Genomic DNA, 12,839 nt, shown 5'->3' on the forward strand with positions numbered 1-12,839 from the left:
CGTCCCTGCGACCGAGAAAACCTCGGCGTGAAGTACAGCTATACAACATATGCAATCTATACAGGGTTTGTAAAGACCCGCTCATTTGCACACACACACACACACACACACACACTCAGCTGAAAGAGTGTTTGAAGAAAATACACGAGGCCCTCAGTAATGCGAGGTCAAGTCAGAAGAGACAGCTGAAATGCCACGGAAAAGGGAATTTTCTTTCTTCCTGCTTTTCGGTCCCGCGTTATTCCTCTGCACATCCACACCTGCCTCATGTTTTTCAGCTGTCTGGCCTTTTTGGAGTGAAACTTTTATATGCTTTGGATGCCAACCCAGCGTCTGCGGGCCCTGTCCACAGGTCACAGGGGCTTGGACAGTTACTGCACCTTCCTCTAATCTTTGCTACAGATCCTCTGAAGGCCAAACGGTGGAAAAGGGGACAAAATGCACACATACCACGGAGAGCTTCAGTTCTTTGTATGACCATACCCCTGGATAGCTTACTCCAGCCTGACGGCAAAGTAGTGACCAGTCCAGCAGCACGCTGAAGCCACCAGAAACATGAGGAATGGCTTGCAAGGTTTTGTCCATCCTACAAAGAGAGAAGAGATCACTTACTGTTCCTGAGAGACATCAGCAATCAAGGTCATGTTCACTGAAGATCACAGCAGGACACAGCTCCATCGAGTTGAGCAGCAGACCCACAAGAGGTGCAGACTAGAATGAGCTTACGGGATGGGATGGGATTACTAATGCATGGGAATGTCTCCATCCTATCTTCTGTATCTGGTAGGAAAACCTCAGCTAAGCAAGAACCTCCAAACTGGGCTTCAAGAGCTAAAGCTAACAAAAATCAAAGCTAGCATCCAGAGGACTCATCTTTTAAACATTTGGGTTCAGCAGGACACAAATGCACATCCCTGCTGTCTACGCTGTTTTTTTTTTTTCATGTGTCTATACAGAAGCCACATGAGACAGCCACGTGTATGCAGGTTGCACTAGAAGCCTTTGCGTGCTCAGAGCTTTATGGTACCAGCATCACTATGGATATGGCAAGTGACTCTACCTAGCTTGCGTGGATAGAACACGTCAGAGAGAACTTGAACTGATCTGTCATGTAACTGCTCCCGATCAATGCTGCGAAGCCATCCTGTACACAGAAGAACGTGTTCCTTGGCTGGAAGCCTGATGAATATTTAGAGCCAAGGAACATGTTGTTTAAAACTGATAGTAGAATGCAAAGTGAATCATGGACCATGGGCAAAAAGATTTGAAAGAGGGAAGAAGTTGTATGAGCATTTTGGAAATAAGACGTACTGGCAGAAGGAACAGAAATGAAGAATTTCTTGACCATCTGGAATGGAGACACCCAATAATTTGTTCTGCAGTGATGAGGCCCAGTGACTACTGGTAGAAATGAAGACTTCCAAAAACTGTGTAAAAGACACTGACCTTTTCTCTGGTGGAGGGCATGGATGCTGTAGAAATCACTTGAGTTGAACAAGAAAAGGCCTCAACAGCTTCTAGAAATTAAGGGACTGTTACTCTTACAGAGACTGCAAGTTACATCTACCAACCTCTTAATCTCCTTTTTTTTTTTTTTAAATACTGTTCTTGCTCTTTGGCTGTATCAGAGAGCTGCTTGTAACACCACAGGCCAATGCTGAGCACAACAAATTCATAGCAAATAATGTACCTACATGTATGGAAGGAAGAGCACGAGCCAGGGAATGGAGGAGTTTCTTCCTAATTAAGCTGCTGGCATACTGCTTAGCTGATGTCCTGACCAACCGTTTAATTTGCTATTTTCAGCAGCTTCATACATGTTGCCTCTTGTCTTCATCTTGCCCCCACTGGTACTGATGTGAAGCGCCTCTTAATTTCCATGAGAGCAGGGCAAGACTTTCACACAACATTTTTGCCCAGCGGGAGCTCTTATGCAGGGAGCCCAGTCCCACGAGATGTGCTCAGCTGCTGGCAGTCCTTTGGTGGTAACTGGATAAGGCACATTGCAGGCAAGTCCGCCCTTGGCAGGAGGTACTTCCATACCTGAGAAGGTCAGGTCTTTGGACTTCATCTCCTCTCACAAATACCTGCTGGCTGCTCTCCGTGGTGTGCAGAACCTGTGTGCTGGGAATGCATGACCACAGCCCCTGTCTGGATGGGAGTTGGGAAGAGGATTAGCTCTGCATTCAGTTCAGATGTAATCACAAGCATATCAAGTTGTAAAGCATCACAACTTTCACAATTCTAAAAATAAACATAAGCAGTTTGTTTCAAGCCGTTTGGCAGCCAAAGGGCTAATATATTAATAACATTAGACCAACAATAGCCCAGAACAATAACTACGGAACAATAGATTCTATCACTTCTGAAAATAGCCCTGTTTGGAAAAAATAAAACATTTTTCCAAGAGCCACAAACCAGATGTAGTAGCTTCTTTATAGATCTCCACTAAGGCTTCACAAAGTGGAAGACTGGTGTGATACCTCTGAAGTCAGGTGGGAGCTTCTGTGGGTGAGAGAGTGGACTGGGACACACTTAGACCCTGTGGATGCGGTTTGGTCTAGTTGAATGCACGCATTAATCTGACTTTTGCTTTCTCGATCCTGCCTATGCTTATGCAATACCTTTCTCTGCAAGTAGATCCATTGATTTGTTAACTTCCCAGCATGTAGTACAAAGCAGCACGTAAACAAGCGTGGCTTGTAGCCAACAGCTTGGTATTTCAGCATCAGACCTTGTTGACAAAGAGACTGGATTGTCAAAGAAGTTAAACTTGAAGACAATGTAGTGAGAGAAATAAATGAAACTCCACTGCTGGCAGAGGATGAAATTCGCTTGTCTTCACCTGAAAATATGAATCCGTGCCGGAGACCCAGAGTCAGATATTTTTTTTTATCAGAACAATGGGCATAGCAAGTTTATGATTAAAAGTTCTGAAATGTGCAAATACGACATGCTGCGAGGAGCTCGCCTGACCCCATGTACCTCTGCAGGAACACTGAGCAGCCAAGCCCATTAAGGATTTACAGAAACTGCAGTCCTTCTGAGATCTTTACTGTGAGCTGGCAGTTCAGCTTTGAGCACCCACGTATTGCCAGTGAGCTCCAGCCTCCGGTCACTGCTCAGACACGGTCAGGTTCTCCGCTTACTGGCCAAGGCTCTGCCCGTCCAAAGAACCTCTGGCAAATTGTCAATACAAGATGAATGCCCAACCATAAATGGGGCCTTCATATTTAAAGCGTGTGTGCTTGTGTGTATACGGGGGAGAGAAGAAAATCACAGGACTAACGAGCTATGATTAAGCTCAGAAATAATGGTTTCCTGTTCAAACACAGAGCTATGTCTCTTCTTAGCACAACTACCTCATCCCCAATTGTGTCTATTAAAGACAATTACTGGAGGAGACAGATATGTGTAACCAGATGTGGAAACAACGGTCATGTTATGCACAGTGCCATAAGCAGTTTAAATTCCTTGGGGCTGAACAAGTTATGTATAAAAAAATTGTGTGTGTGTGTGTGTTTGTGCACAGAGGAGCAGCTGTCAATGGGGAAATCCCCTTAGCCCACTTTAATCCTACGTTCCACAATCCCCAGGGATTAAACAAATGCACTAACATTATTTACTGTAATGCTCCTTCCCTGGGGGGCTTCAGTCCATGAAATCCACTCCAGCATTTGCAAGTTCCAGTTGTGAAATAGGCTGCGCGCATTCTATATTTGGTAGCTCACAAGTACTCTTGTAGTTGGGCCCGGAGTGATGAAAGGACAGGAGTCAGGAGTTCAGCTCAAGCAGAGGCTCACAGGGAGCGGGCTCGGGCTCAGAGTGGGAGCTCATTTCTCACTGCACAGGTCTTACACAGGCACCAAGGCTTTGCAGTGACTGCTGAGAGGGGACAGTGTTCACAGGGCTATACAAGATGCTTTCTTAAAATTAAAGATGCTACCACAGTATTATTCCTCCCATCTACACACTGGGAGCAAGAAATGAGGCTTTAAACCCAGCCATGCCAGTGAAACCTCATGTGCCTTCTGCTTTCCTCTTGCTATGATGAAATACATGTTTGAGCTTGGGTACAATTCCTGTGAAATTAGTGACAAGGATTCCATTGATTCAGATGCACAATTCTCACAGTCCCAATAAGGCTGTGACAGTGCAAACTGCACAACGCCATCAAACTCTTATGACCATCTGGGTTCAACTGATGGACACAGTGCCCAGCAATAACATACAAACGTTTCAGGCTGGGCTCCCAAGAACCCTCTAACATATTTGCAATGCTAGCTGATTGCTCCATCTCTTGTTTGAGCTTCCTGTCTAAGTTTATTATAGCTTCTTCGAAGACAGTAAACATTAAATTCTATATTAGGCTGTCATTGCCTTGAATTCATATGCAGTTTAAATTCTTTAACGTAGATGACTATACCAACTCAGCACTACAGTTTGAATTACTGCTGCCACAAATGAGATGGCAAGCCACAGTCACAGCGAGCATTACGCTGAAGAAGCCACTGCTGGTAGTACAGGGGTAGGTTTGGCCCCATGTCTTTCAGGCAGCAGCAAACAGTACAAACTTCAAAGGCAAAGGAGTTTCACAGACTCATAGAATGGTTGAGGTTGGAATGGACCTCTGGAGGTATCTGGTCCACCCCCTGCTCAAGCAGGGTCACCTAAAGAAGGCTGCCGAGGACTGTGTCCGGATGGCTTTTGAATATCTCCAAGGATGGAGACACCACAAGCTCTGCGGGCAACCTGTTCCAGCGCTCGGTCACCTCACTTGAAAAAGTGTTTTCCTGATGTTCAGACGGAACCTCCTGTCTTTCAGTTTGTGCCCTTTCGCTCTTGTCCTGTTTGTTGTTGATGTTTTTTGCACTGCTGACATGATGTCTCCGGCTGGACTCTGAAGCCTGACTTTGTCACCATAATCACTGGGCCAGTGGAGCTGTATTGTGCTGAACACAAAGGAAATAATTCTCCATAATAGGACATTCATATGAGGACTAATATAATTTTTTTCCAATTTACACTGAAGTCATAATAAAAGCTATACTCATGTTACTGGCCTTCATCCTGCAACAGCTTGCTTACTGCAGTAAACTTCACTCAGTGGTAAATGCAAGAGGGTACTCACATGCATGAGGAGAACCCCCATGCACAAACCTCCCAGGCCTGGGCTCTGAACCTCTGTTTCTTTCATGCCGTTTACAGTCAGGAACATGAATAAGCACCTGAGAGACAACGAGGGAGAGGAGCAGGGCTTCTGTGACCAGCAGCCCCCGTGCTGCTGAGGTTAAACAGACTGTGGAGGAGATGAGATTAGAAATCTCCCATCCATCCCCCTTCCCTGCGTAATTGAAGTTCATTCCAGACATACTGCCTGGAGTGTCAGCTGGCATCTTCTGGGCTTCACAGAAGCAGTCACTGCCATTCAGCACCACTTTTTTCATTTAAATTCTCTTTTCACGCATTCCCTTGGGACACCAAGGCACCAAGCACCACTCTGCACTATGCCAGCATGGCAGTAAGGACTCCTACTGCCTCTCCTGGGTGCCCACAGACCTCATTCACAAAGTCCTGCTACCGTTGCTCATGACGTTACACCTTGATCTCAGAGGAAGAGCAGCAGCATGCTGTGCCAACCCCATCATTCATCCTGGCCAGGGAGGCACACCTGGACCTTTTCATTAGTATCTAATTATATATGACAGTACCATCCTCAGGACTGGACCTCTGTAAGAGTGGCTACTCCTGTACCAAAGCAACAATACAACTGGGATCCTCAGGGAGGAACTTCACAACTGCCCTTGAACATAGAATGAAGAGACTCACTTTGCCTTTCCTACAGTTGCCATACACAGAGTTTTCAAGGGAGGAAAAAAATTCTTATTTCTTACCTCACTGTCATTTTTTAAATTACTGAATACTGCAGCATTCAATGGATTACTATTTGCAAACACGTACCTGCTCCTCCGGCAGAAGAAATCGAGTAAATTCTGTTTCTGTTTCAGCCTTCTGCATGCAGACAAAAACATTTTTTATTCATCAGTGGTAAAAGGCTACAGCCATTTGACTTTAAACACAGACATGCTTCTGGGCTCTCTTCCAGGAAGTCTGTGTCACCCAGGCTTTAGATCGATATGTTTGTCTGCAAAGTCACCCTTTTGATCTGTAATTTTTCATTTTGACACAAGAAATGCCTTTTGGTCAAACTTCAGCAGTCCATTAAATTCCAGGCATAATGGAAATGGGAATCACATTGCTGTAGCCATGTGAAGATTTCCACCGTTCGGGGTTTATTTACTCATGGGTTAATTTACACAGCCATATATTTGGGATTCAGACAATACTGAAAATACTGTTCTCCTGCCTCATCTAAGATCACTGCCTCCTCCCCAATTGTTTGTTGGTGGTCTCACCAGCAGTCGCAGCTTTATAAAGTACTTTGTACATTTAGTTGTCTAATCTGCAGGAGATGTTATCGCAGTTTTGTATTGCAGTCGCTGAGCATCTCCCAGCTTGGCCCTGTCGTTCACCACGTACAAAGGCAGGGCCTGGCCACTGGGACACCAGCCCTGCCGCTGAAAGCGAGGGCTCTCGCCAGCCCATGGCCTGGCTGGTCACACCTGGCACGCCACGCTCTATTTGCACAACTCAGCACATGTCTTTTCTTTCGAAGTTCAAGGTTTCAGGGCTTGGGTTGTGGGAGCTTTTTTTCTCCTTTTTTATTTAAAAAAAAAGTATCAGCCATCCCATGGAGAGATACGCAAAAAGCAAGAGAGGTGGGAAGACAATCCAGCACATTATTAACAGAACAAGCGGATCTGAATAGCCTTTGGGACAACCCCCTGCACAGCAAGGTCTGAGCAAGGCTTTTGAATGATCTCACTACTATTTCTGAACCAAACACACAGCTCCTCCTGTGTTCCTAACACACTGGTTTTCAGTTGCTGAAGTTTGACCCTAGGGAGGATGCGATAGACACTCCGGAGAGTCACAAAGCACTGAAGATGTTATTATAATCCGAACAAAGAACATTATGCTTTTAGTCCCCATTCACATCTTACCTTTCAAAAGCAAGCATTTTCTGTCAGCTTCTCAAAAATACGTATAGTACACAATTCAGAAATACTGCTGTTATAATTGATTAATTTTTACACTTATTTTAAAGGGGTCATGAAGATATCTGGATACTGAATAACTCGTTTGTCAAACCAGAAATGTCAGGAAATTCTGTATCTAAATATGGCCAAGATTTTCAGCAGTAACACATCTTTTACGTACATTAATTGTAATGTGTTTTTATTAGGTAATTAAAAGGGGCCTGATTTTAATCCTCATTTAATAACTCCTCATTTAATAGAGGCTTTATATTCAGAGGGAGGCTGCTCAGTATTTTCTGGAATAAAATCAAAGATCTTAAAGCAACTCAAATGGGACATCTAAAAATTTTTATGGTTTTGGTCAGGACTTGTGTCCAAAATAAACAACTCTCCCTCACCCAGCAAAAAAAAAACCCAACCCAAAACCATCTCCAGCACAACTATGATCAGATCATAAGCATCTTGATTAAAGTTCATTGGCACTTCAGGACTTCAGCTATTAAATTAAAGCCAAAATCAAATGTATTGCCTGAGTGAGTAAGAAGAGGGGGCCAGGAATTTGGGAGGCGAGAGGACACGTGACCTGCCTCAACACAACCCTGCCGTGCCGGGAGCTTCCACAAGAAGTGAAGACGCAGAGACACCAAAGAGAGGGCAGTGAGGAGAACCAAAAGCCCCAGCGGTGCCCCCACCAGTGAGTCAGGAGGGGAGGGAGCAGCAGGACCCACCCTGCTTAGATGTGATGAGCAAGACATTTTATATGGATTTTATTTTTAGGCTGGACTTTGCTCACACACAGAGTCAGTTGACACAGTCTTGTTAGCTTGAGCGGCTCTCTGCTAATTTACATCAGTTGGGGTCTAGCTGTTGGCTTCCAGCTTTGTTAACAAACTGTGCAGTCCCAAGAAAGGCCAAGCACAGCGTACACGCCAGGTGACAGAGACACACATGGGGCCAGACTTTCACATCCTGAGCTCCTGCTGCAAGAATTCCCTCAGTTATCTCAAGTAACTCGCAGACTGTCTCTTGCCTGAGCCAGGGCTGTTAGTAGTTTGTCTCCAAGAGGCTCAGCACAGTATCTTGCCCTGGTGCAAACTTTACATGTAAGCCCGGAGGTGCAGCTCCATTCGCTCTAATAAGCCAACCAGAACTTCTCAGAGGCAACAAACTGCTCCAAAAGCTTTACCTGTTGAAATGTGGTATTTATAGCAAAGCCTCCACCCATTCTTTGCAGTACAGGAACACCTCCTGGGCTTCCTCTGGACTTTCTTGACTACTACAACCAACACACCATTTTTCAGTCATACTTAGGGGGTGAGCAGGGGCCTATATCGCACACCAGGACTGTGCTGTGCTGAGCAAAACCAACAGCCCTAAAAAGACGGTCCTGAAGACTAGAAAAAAACACCTGTGCCCTGGGATCAGTGTGTCTGTGAAGAGCTGGGGAGCCTTGAAGACAACAATGTGGGCAGGATGGCACACACAGAACTGCATGTTACTGAACAGAAAGGATCCAGGCAGATGAGCTTGTTCCAAGAGTGAAGATGCACAACAGTGGTCCTGGTACAGAGCTTTCCTGTGGGGCCCTCCTCGAGGAGCTGGGCAAAGAGCCTGCAAAGGACCTTTCACACAAGACATCCATGAGTTAGAAGCGAATATTCCAGTTCTGCAGAGACTGAAGTTAAGCAACTGGTAAGCTGCCTGGATGTGTTTATGGCCATAGAGAAGAGCAATGACAGAGCTTTATTGAAATACCTGGTTCCTAGTCCTGGGTTCATGGCACACGTTTGGGCAAGACTCAGCTGCTTGGGTTTATGGGATGGCAAGCCTGTTTCAGGGAGGACCTCGGTTTCACAATTGGTTTCAACCAGAAAAAAACCCACACTATTCTGAAATTCTCTCAAAAGCTGCGAGAAGGCTTTTGAATCATTAGAAACATTTTGGTTTGACATTCTAATGTGAGACACTGTAGACTTAAAAAAAAAAAAAAAAGTCAAAATAGGGTCTTTCAAAGCTGGAACTTTCATCCTCAAAAGCCTCCAACAAAACTGACAGGATTTTGACAGCACTGCATTTTCCAAGTAAAATCATGTCTACATTTTTCTAAATAAGTTCTAAACTGCATTTCCTCTTTTTATATCAAAATGTACTATGGCTTTTTTTGTGGCTTGTTAATAATGTACTGTACAACTGCTTTGTACAAACCTCCCCAAACACCTTACATGCACACACACACATACTTTCAGTACCTGTTGAGAAAGACAAACAGCCTCCTACCCAGCCAGTCCCAGGCTAAGTGTGGCACAGTAAACAGCAAAATCCAGCTTTTTCTGAGCATCAAAGGAAGCAGCTAGTTCTTTGCAAGGGTCTCCTCAGCTCTTCCCAGGTATCTGGCTACTGTGATTTTGCAATGAAATGACTCTATTCTTTACATATTTTAAGCTGTCTGAAAGCAGCAAAAATCAAAGTGGTGTTATACAGAGCCAGAAGAAATGCCTGTGCACGCGTGTAAAGCTTTGCACAGCTTTATGTATTAAGAACCAAGCAACCAAGGTCAGTTCTGGCGTAAACGGTACAACCGCGCTGAGCTTTTCATAGCTGTATTTGTTTATTCCAGGATTCAGCCTCCCTCTACCATTGAAGGACTCTATACGTGAGAATTACATCAAAACCAGCACCTCTAGAGGAAGTAACAGCAAGAGGGATTCATCACTTCCAAGCTCACCCAACACTTCCCCCACAGCGATGCAGGGCGAACAAATCACATTTATTTTAACTACGGTTCATTGCGTTCGAGACAAGCCGTCCTGAAGCCAAACACAGAGAAATCCCTCCATGCAAGCAAGTGTTTTCCGTGCTCCCTTTGCACCGCTGCGATCCACGGGAGAAGCCCGTCCCCGCCGGGGCCGGAGGCTGCCGGGGGGGTCCCCGGGGCGCGGGGCTCTGCCCCCGCCGGACCCTTCGTCCCCACCGCCGGGCTGCAGACCCCGTCTTGCAGCCTGCCAACCCGCTGGACCGCACCGATGCCACCCCGTGGGCTCACCGCCACGGCCGCGGCCGCCCCACCGGGGAGCGCGGTGGGAATCCACGGGAGATCGCGGCCACCCGCTGGTGGCTGCTTGCCCCGCTCCCCGGGATCCGCAGCCTCCCCGCCGCGCTGGGCTCCCTGGGAGGACAAGCGAGGCCGCCGGAGCGGGATCTCCCACACCCGAAAGCGAATAATTAAAAAAAAAAAAAAAAATAAAATAAAATGAGCCGCAAACGAGGCGGCGTCCGCGGCCTCCCCCGCGGCGGGGCTGCCAGCGCAACCGCGCTGCCTCGGCAGGCACGGACGGGGTTCGAACCCGCGATCTTCGGTTTACGAGACCGACGCCTTACCACTTGGCCACCGCGCCTGACGGGCTAGCAGCACCCCCGCGCCGCCAGTGGAAGCCAGCGAAGCGCCCGCCCTCCGCCAGGCCCGGCCCGGCCCGACCCAGCCCGGGGAGCTGCCGCCGGCGGGACCGGGGACCGAGCCCCCTCGCCGTGCGGGGCGGTAGGCGGGAGCCCGGCGGGAGGGCGCAGGGCCGGCCCGCCCGGTCGGCGGCCGTTCCTGCAGGCACGTGCGGGCGCGGGGCGGGGCACCGGGAGCGGGAGGGCGGGCGGGCGGCGACGGCCCCGCGGAACCGCCCGGGACGGTGGGACCGGAGCTCGGGGGGGTCGTGGAGGGCAGCGCGTCCCCCGGGGAGCGGTGGCCGGGCCCCTTCCCGGCCTGCAGAGCTCGGCGGTCCCCCTGGCCCCGTCTCCCCGGAGCGAGACGCCTCAGGGTCCCGTTCGTGCTCCGGCCACCCGGGCAGCGCTCCCCGCGGCTGACCCTTCCCTCGGGTCCCGCCGGCGTCCCCGGCCAGGGCAGCAGCGCTCTCGCTCGGAGAAGATCGTGAAATCGCTGGTGAACGTTCGTTTTTCTTTCTCCTCGTTCGCAGCGCCTGATGTTTCTCGTGGCGGAGCGAAGCTGCGCATCGCTACGGAAACACCGGGAGTTGCCTCAAGAGACAAACGGGAGCTATTTCGTACGAACAAAACCCTACCGCTCAGCTTACGCACGCAGCCCTGATGCTCTCCAGTGTCTGGCACCTGATAACGAGAGACGCTGCTGGCCCCGTCTCCCAGTTTCGGGGGGAGGGAGGCTTCCCCCCCCAAAGCAAGAGCAGTGGGAGCAAGCCCTGCTCGCAGGACCGTCCTGCCGTGGGACACAACCTCCCCACGCGAGACACAAGGACCTGGCTGGGGCTCTCCGGGCACGGCCCTGCCATTGCCGCAGTAGGCTGCCTCCCATCGTTCTCTGTGTGCCAAGCAAGAACACTGTTTCCACCCCTTCCCTTGGGACAATATCAGGCGATCTAACATGGGTTTGTGTCAGGAAGTGTTTCCTGATATTCAAACTCAATTTTCACATTTTACTTCAATCCCATTAACTTCTGTTTACATAGTAAAATCATAAGAGCATAAATCATAAATACAATACTACATTATTAATATTTCCTCTTTTGGGCTTCCAGCTACCAAATATTTAGTCCTATGGCTAATGCTTGGTTAAAACCCAAGAAATGAATCAGCTCTCATTTTTATCACCGCTAGCTGTAGGTCAGGAGGGAAGAATTTGAAGCATGTAGTTTTGAACCATTATTTAGCTTTGCATTGAAATTTTTCATTCTGGTTTCTAGTTTTCAACCATTGCTGGGTAGCTGAAAGTAATCTGGTAATTTTTGGCTTACGTATTCCTCCTGAAAAACACAAACCAAACCAAACAAACAAAAGGAAAATTAAAAAATCCAGGCACAGTTAGAACCTACTACCAGTCTGACATAATATAATCCCTCCCTTTACTTTATACCTATGAATTTGTAACCAGGCACCTCTGCCTGTTTAATCAGATCCGAGTTACACAACCTTTGTTACAAGAACGCATACTGCATTTGCAATGTGCTCCTTGCACAAATAAATAAAACATGTGAGGTCTGAACAGCTCATTCCAAAGAGGAACAGTTGCTTTCCTAAGGGTAAGTCCTGTTTTTCGATCTCAATACAAATTCTGTGCCAAATATTTCCAAGCAGGTCTCTGATGCTAAGGCTAATGTTTTTGATGCTACAACTGCTTGGGAAGCCAGCACCCCAGCAACGCCAGGAGTAACTTAGCCAAAAACAGCAGGATGGCAGGAGCTGTTGGGGTTGCAGAACTCACGGCTGTTTTTCAGCCACGTCCTGCACACTCCGCAGCCCTGGACTTTGCATTTCAGGCGGCCGGTGTTTAACCACATCCCTCTGCATATGGCAGCCCTGGCAGTGCACCTCCTCCCTCCTCTGCTCTGGCAGCGAAGAGCCCGTCCGTTCTCTGCTGGGGGGGGACCTCCACTGCACCTACCACCCAGCCCTGCTGCTTACGCAGTATTTCCACAAATGAAAGCAAACTCCTCTGCTGCTGCTGCTTTTCTTCATGGCAACTCCCCCAAATCATTGCTTTGCACGGGCAGAGCTCGGCTCCTTAGTCCGTGCTTCAATCCAAGAGGCTAAAGGACAGGCTTGGTTGAGGGTTATTTCTCTGTCACACAGGACAAGTGCTCAGGCAGACCAGAGGATTACTGAAGGGCTGAGAGCAACCCTGCCCAGTGACCCTTCAGGTTTTAAATAAGAGCCTGAGCACATTAAGAAAAGCCACACAGTGGCCAAGAGAGACAGTGTTTCATAAAACGCAACCTGCAA

General features: G+C 47.9%; 1 long non-coding RNA gene and 1 other non-coding gene across 2 annotated transcripts; one reads left to right on the forward strand and one right to left on the reverse strand.

Moving 5' to 3' along the window:
• The first annotated feature begins 9,686 nt into the window (after nucleotides 1-9,686).
• Nucleotides 9,687-12,109, forward strand: LOC142038424 (uncharacterized). Its single transcript, XR_012652575.1, has 2 exons — nucleotides 9,687-10,698; nucleotides 11,063-12,109. It is a non-coding gene; the product is annotated as an uncharacterized LOC142038424 (long non-coding RNA).
• Nucleotides 10,424-10,495, reverse strand: TRNAT-CGU (transfer RNA threonine (anticodon CGU)). The gene has a single exon. It is a non-coding gene; the product is annotated as a tRNA-Thr (tRNA).
• Nucleotides 12,110-12,839: the final 730 nt, after the last annotated feature.

This window comes from Buteo buteo, chromosome 13 (genome assembly GCF_964188355.1).
Source record: "Buteo buteo chromosome 13, bButBut1.hap1.1, whole genome shotgun sequence".
Taxonomy (NCBI): Eukaryota; Metazoa; Chordata; class Aves; order Accipitriformes; family Accipitridae; genus Buteo; species Buteo buteo.